Below are 7,500 nucleotides of genomic sequence, written 5' to 3' on the forward strand. Positions count from 1 at the left end.
CAAGATGGACTTGGACGCGGTTCGACGTCACGGGATAAATGGACCCTCCTGAACACTACATTTCCCTACGGCGGAACCGCGGGATTCAGTGCTGGGCTAATTCCTGTTCGCTCGCAGCTACTAAGGAAATCCTTGTTAGTTTCTTTTCCTCCGCTTAGTAATATGCTTAAATTCAGCGGGTAATCTCGCCTACTCTGAGGTCGTCGTGAACGTGAATTGTATGAAAATTCAATCGAATTTCATAAAAATCGCTCAAAGGCAAAAAAAACAAAGTCTAGAGGAGAGTGCGTTCGAACACAACAATATTCATATTATAACGTATATAAATGATAAATATACCGCGACACGCGCGACTCCGTATCGTCGCGAAAAATCGTTCGCGAACGCGTCTTATGCGCCTCACCAGTGGTCTCTGCTGCGTCGCGTGTCTATATTCTCTTTTTACACTCTTCTCCTTCTTCTATCACATTTTACTCGATCGCGAAAAAGACTCTCGCTAGACGATCTCGCGCTCCGGTTAACTTTAACGCCCGTCCGAGAAGAATTTTCGGGGACTGGACGACCGAAGCGGATCTCGCGCGGTCTCGCGATCGACAGTGAAGAGAAGTGCAGAAGAGGAAAAGAAGACACGACAAACACACACCATGGGGCGACCGACGCGTTCGTTTCAACGCTTTCGCACAAAGTCGGCGGCGGTTATATATTTATATCATTATATTCCGGCGGACGGGACGCGACGTTCGAAAGCCTCGCCAAAGAGGAGCTCCTGCCTCTTCCTCTCTCTTTTCTACGAGAAAAGATAAACGTATTTTACGGGGATACGGAAACGTTACCACGTGGTGTCACACACGATCGTCCGTCTCTTCTCTATAGCAGAAACCGATAAAAATACACCTCCCGAAAGAGAGTATATGGTGATTCTTTTTATATATATATATTTCGAAATACAACTGAACGTGGCGGAAGCGCACGGTGGTGGTCCAGCGAGGACACGCGACGACGGGGAATAAGAACTATTCGACCCGTTACGAATACGCATGCTCGTCCCGCACGATTTTAACACACACCGTGTTTTTCTCCAGTCGTCAAAGCGTTCGTGCGTCGAATTCGAAAAATAAAAAAAAAAGAAAAACACCTTTTCTCTCTCTCGGGGTAAAAGAGTCGATGTGTATTGTGTATAAAGGTTCTGCGAGAAGTCTCGTTTTGACGTGTGTTCCGCCGATAACGACGATCCTCCGAAACGGGGATACAGAAACGTTACACCTCACAACACGATCTCCGTCTCTTCTCTATAGCAGAAACCGATAAAAATACACCTCCCGAAAGAGAGTATATGGTGATTCTTTTTATATATATATATTTCGAAATTCAACTGAACGTGGCGGAAGCGCACGGTGGTGGTCCAGCGAGGACACGCGACGACGGGGAATAAGAACTATTCGACCCGTTACGAATACGCATGCTCGTCCCGCACGATTTTAACACACACCGTGTTTTTCTCCAGTCGTCAAAGCGTTCGTGCGTCGAATTCGAAAAATAAAAAAAAGAAATACACCTTTTCTCTCTCTCTCGGGGTAAAAAGAGTCGATGTGTATTGTGTATAAAGGTTCTGCTGCGAGAAGTCTCGTTTTGCCGTGTGTTTCGGTAACGACGATCCTCCGAAACGTACATCTCATTCGTAAGAGAGGAAGAAAACAATCTCCCTGGGGCCAGTCGGTAATATACCGACATACGACGTGTCGTGCACATCCGTCTCACGCACGGTATACAAAATATGAATAAAACGTGTGTAGTCTCTCTCTCTCGACTTCTTAATATTTTCTTTCACCTCTGACGCATCATTTCAGGTGACGTCGGGAGCGCGGGAAAAAAAATTTTTCTAAACACACGAAACCGTTCATCTCACGAACAGCCGAAAAAGTTGTCGCTCAGATCCATATCGCAGTGGAGCGGTATCCGCGGGCGGTCGTAATTGAACGACGCACGACGCCGCGAACACTCACGCGAGTCCATACAAACGATTCCGATCGTTTTGCAACAACTAGAACGTACACTGTCCGTGAAATTCACAGAATTTTCGCGTGTCCGCGACAAACGCCGACGAGACACCCATCGTTCGCTCGTACGTAGCATCCTTCTCTTAACCCGACTCAGAGACGTTCTTTGCGCCCTTCGGTAAAAAAACGTTCGATCCGAAGAGGTGAACGACGGCGGGGATTTGACAGAGCTACGCAAGCAGTGTATGGTACGTAAACGACCCTCAGCCAGGCGTGGTCCAGGAATTGTATCCGTGGACCGCAATGTGCGTTCGAAATGTCGATGTTCATGTGTCCTGCAGTTCACACGTTGACGCGCAATTAGCTGCGTTCTTCATCGACCCACGAGCCAAGTGATCCACCGTTCAGGGTAATCGTATAAATTTTATATTTCACATATATAATTTTATTCTCACTTGTTCGACCTAATATCTCTCTTCTTTCAAAGAGAAGATAAAAGTTGATACCTGAATCTCCGACCAGCGCGCGAAGGAGATTCAGGCGTCGCCTTGGAGACGACACCGAAGCCTTTCGAGACGAAAAACGTTCAAGTAATATGTATATATTTCTCGACGTTCCGGGCGTATAGTGCATTCAAAAACCCGCGAAAGACGCAGAAGACTCGCACGCGTGGAAACGACGGGGATATATTTTGTATCCTACCCGATACTGAATCCATCGCGTGCAGTCGACCCTCGCGTTCTTCCGATCAGACGCATCTATTGTTGCGCGCATGTTTTCGCGTCGCATCGCGCGAAACGTTGCACGAATCGTACCGATCGATCGATTGAAAGCAAATAATGAAAAAAGACTTCACAGCTGGCTCTTTGCCGGTCATTCGTCCCATGTTATCTCTTGCCGCGAAATTGGCGCGCAAGAGTTGGGTGTCAGACGCGCGGCTTTAAAACGAGCTTCACGGCCGGTCCCTTCGTTACCGCTTTCGTTCTTTCTCTCGGAACGACCATGAACGAACACGACGAGCGACGCTACGGCATACACACGTCCACGGATTCGATTAAAAAAACAGACTTCACAGCTGGCTCTTTGCCGGTCATTCGTCCCATATTATCTCTTGCCGCGAAATTGGCGCGCAAGAGTTGGGTGTCAGACGCACGGCTTTAAAACGAGCTTCACGGCCGGTCCTCTCAATTCCGTGTACGGTACACGCAAGATGCGGGTTCCACTTCCAGACTACCCGGTCCCTTCTCTCTACGAGAATCGATAGTAGAAGAACGGCTCGAAAACGCGTCTCAGAGACTAGGGGAAAAGAAGCGGTATGCGAGCGAAACGAAAACGCATTATGGAAACGTCGCGAAACAATGTTCGACGGTTGCTCGGTTCCAATCGTGCGGCCGTTTCAATTTCTCGTGCGCTTCACCGTCCCTCCGTAACTCTGGCCGATCGCGTATACCGAAGAGCCGACACGCGCAAAAACCACAGGCATTGTATACTGTGTATATATATATATATATGTTACAGTCACAGCCTTCGCGCGTTTTACTCTCCGACGCGGGGTTTCCACGACGAAAGAGAGACAGTTTCGTGGCGGGTGACTCGGCCGAATCGCTACGACGGGTATTTCTATTATAGAACGAATCATCGCCACCCTTTACCAGTGCCCGACGAAGGAATCACAAGGTCATCTGGAGTTTACAATGCCAGCGACGGTAATTCCAACGAAGACCCGATAAGTCAACTCATCGTTCTATTTCTCCCCGTACAGAAAAGCGAATCGACGCTAATGCACCTCGCGCAAGCACGAACGTTCTCTTCGCGTGGATCGTCCCATCGTCCAAAGATGTAAAGACGCATTGGAGATCGTGGTCTCTGGCGGGCTCATTGCACGCCCCACTGCATATCTTTCCTCGAATCGAGAATGATTCGTCCACTAAGGCTGCGAAACTACGCGTCGAGGAAACTAGGGGAAAGAAGCGGGATGCGAGCGAAACGACAATACATTATGGAAACGTCGCGAAACAATGTTCGGCGGTTGCTCGTTTCCTCCTGCGGACGTTTCATTGCTCGGGCGCTTCACGTCCCTCCGTAACCTTCGCGCGATCGCGTGCCCCGGAGAGCCGGCAACCGGTGAACCACAGGCGTATAAACTATAGTCTTCTATAGCAAGCCTTCGGCGGTTACTCTCCGACGCGGGGATTCCACGACGAGAGAGAATTTCGTGGCGGGTGACATCGGTCGAAACGCTACGACGGGTATTTCTATTATAGAACGAATCATCGCCACCCTTTACCAGTGCCCGACGAAGGAATCACAAGGTCATCTGGAGTTTACAATGCCAGCGACGGTAATTCCAACGAAGACCCGATAAGTCAACTCATCGTTCTATTTCTCCCCGTACAGACAAGCGAATCAACGCTATCGCACCTCACGCATGCACGAACGTTCTCTTCGCGTGAATCGTCCCATCGTCGAAAGATATAGCCGCTTGGAGATCGTGGCCCATCAAGTTCTTCCGTAACTCCTGCGCGATCGCGTACCCCGGAGAGCAGGCAACCGGTGAACCACAGGCGTATAAACTATAGTCTTCTATAGCAAGCCTTCGCGTTTACTCTACGACGCGGGGATTCCACGACGAGAGAGATTTTCGTGGCGGGTGACACGGCCGAATCGCTACGACGGGTATTTCTATTATAGAACGAATCATCGCCACCCTTTACCAGTGCCCGACGAAGGAATCACAAGGTCATCTGGAGTTTACAATGCCAGCGACGGTAATTCCAACGAAGACCCGATAAGTCAACTCATCGTTCTATTTCTCCCCGTACAGAAAAGCGAATCGGCGCTATCGCACCTCACGCAAGCAGGAATGATCTCTTCGCGTGGATCGTCCCATCGTCGAAAGATGTAAGACGTACAGAAATCGTGGTCCATCACGATTATTCGTAACTCTCCGAGTCGCGTATCTGAGAGTAGGGCAAACGGAGAACCACAGGCATAAATAATACTATATATTTCTTATATAGTTAGCCTTCGCGTTTTACTCTCCGACATGGGGATTCCACGACGAGAGAGAGTTTCGTGGCGGGTGACTCGGCCGAATCGCTACGACGGGTATTTCTATTATAGAACGAATCATCGCCACCCTTTACCAGTGCCCGACGAAGGAATCACAAGGTCATCTGGAGTTTACAATGCCAGCGACGGTAATTCCAACGAAGACCCGATAAGTCAACTCATCGTTCTATTTCTCCCCGTACAGAAAAGCGAATCGACGCTATCGCACCTCGCGCGAGCACGTAACTACTCTTCGCGTGGATCGTCCCATCGTCGAAAGATGTAAGACGCACGGAAATCGTGGCCCATCAACGTTTTTTTGTAACTCTGCCGATCGCGTATCACAGAGCCGAGACGCACATACCACAGGCGTATAATACCGTTTTCTTTCGTATGGTAAGCCTTCGCGTTTACTCTTCGGCGCGGGGTTTCCACGTCGAGAGAGACTTTCGTGGCGGGTGACATCGGTCGAAACGCTACGACGGGTATTACTATTATAGAACGAATCATCGCCACCCTTTACCAGTGCCCGACGAAGGAATCACAAGGTCATCTGGAGTTTACAATGCCAGCGACGGTAATTCCAACGAAGACCCGATAAGTCAACTCAACGTTCTATTTCTCCCCGTACAGAAAAGCGAATCGACGCTGTTGCACCTCACGCAAGCACGAACGTTCTCTTCGCGTGGATCGTCCCATCGTCGAAAGATGTAAGACGCACGGAAATCGTGGCACATCACGTGTTTTCGGAACTCTGTCGACCGCGTATCTCAGAGACGACGCGCGCGAACCACTGGCATATACTATTATATATCGCGTTTTACCCTCCGACGCGGGGATTCCACGACGAGAGAGAGTTTCGTGAGCGGGTTGACTCGGAAGAAACGCTACGACGGGTATTTCTATTGTAGAACGCATCATCGCCACCCTTTACCAGTGCCCGACGAAGGAATCACAAGGTCATCTGGAGTTTACAATGCCAGCGACGGTAATTCCAACGAAGACCCGATAAGTCAACTCAACGTTCTATTTCTCCCCGTACAGAAAAGCGAATCGACGCAATCGCACCATACGCGTGCACGTAAACAACTCTTCGCGTGGATCGTCCCATCGTCGAGAGACGTAAGTTTTCATAGTATGAATTCGCGTTTTACTCTCCGACGCGGGGATTCCACGACGAGAGAGAGTTTCGTGAGCGGGTTGACTCGGAAGAAACGCTACGACGGGTATTTCTATTATAGAACGAATCATCGCCACCCTTTACCAGTGCCCGACGAAGGAATCACAAGGTCATCTGGAGTTTACAATGCCAGCGACGGTAATTCCAACGAAGACCCGATAAGTCAACTCAACGTTCTATTGCTCCCCGTACAGAAAAGCGAATCGACGCAATCGCACCATACGCGTGCACGTAACAACTCTTCGCGTGGATCGTCCCATCGTCGAGAGACGTAAGTTTCCATACTATGAATTCGCGTTTTACTCTCCGACGCGGGGATTCCACGACGAGAGAGAGTTTCGTGAGCGGGTTGACTCGGAAGAAACGCTACGACGGGTATTTCTATTATAGAACGAATCATCGCCACCCTTTACCAGTGCCCGACGAAGGAATCACAAGGTCATCTGGAGTTTACAATGCCAGCGACGGTAATTCCAACGAAGACCCGATAAGTCAACTCAACGTTCTATTACTCCCCGTACAGAAAAGCGAATCGACGCAATCGCACCATACGCGTGCACGTAACAACTCTTCGCGTGGATCGTCCCATCGTCGAGAGACGTAAGTTTCATAGTAAGCCTTCGGCGTTTTACTCTCCGACGCGGGGATTCCACGACGAGAGAGAGAGTTTCGTGAGCGGGTTGACTCGGAAGAAACGCTACGACGGGTATTTCTATTATAGAACGCATCATCGCCACCCTTTACCAGTGCCCGACGAAGGAATCACAAGGTCATCTGGAGTTTACAATGCCAGCGACGGTAATTCCAACGAAGACCCGATAAGTCAACTCAACGTTCTATTTCTCCCCGTACAGAAAAGCGAATCGACGCAATCGCACCATACGCGTGCACGTAAACAACTCTTCGCGTGGATCGTCCCATCGTCGAGAGACGTAAGTTTTCATAGTATGAATTCGCGTTTTACTCTCCGACGCGGGGATTCCACGACGAGAGAGAGTTTCGTGAGCGGGTTGACTCGGAAGAAACGCTACGACGGGTATTTCTATTATAGAACGCATCATCGCCACCCTTTACCAGTGCCCGACGAAGGAATCACAAGGTCATCTGGAGTTTACAATGCCAGCGACGGTAATTCCAACGAAGACCCGATAAGTCAACTCAACGTTCTATTACTCCCCGTACAGAAAAGCGAATCGACGCAATCGCACCATACGCGTGCACGTAACAACTCTTCGCGTGGATCGTCCCATCGTCGAGAGACGTAAGTTTCCA

General features: G+C 49.6%; 1 non-coding gene and 1 pseudogene across 1 annotated transcript; both read right to left on the reverse strand.

Moving 5' to 3' along the window:
* Nucleotides 1–203, reverse strand: part of LOC143176290 (large subunit ribosomal RNA) — a 6,560-nt pseudogene extending 6,357 nt beyond the window's left edge.
* A 2,051-nt stretch (nucleotides 204–2,254) lies between these two features.
* Nucleotides 2,255–2,409, reverse strand: LOC143176289 (5.8S ribosomal RNA). The gene has a single exon (XR_013000862.1). It is a non-coding gene; the product is annotated as a 5.8S ribosomal RNA (ribosomal RNA).
* Between the last annotated feature and the right edge of the window lie 5,091 nt (nucleotides 2,410–7,500).

Source organism: Nomia melanderi, unplaced genomic scaffold, assembly GCF_051020985.1.
Source record: "Nomia melanderi isolate GNS246 unplaced genomic scaffold, iyNomMela1 scaffold0479, whole genome shotgun sequence".
Lineage (NCBI taxonomy): Eukaryota > Metazoa > Arthropoda > Insecta > Hymenoptera > Halictidae > Nomia > Nomia melanderi.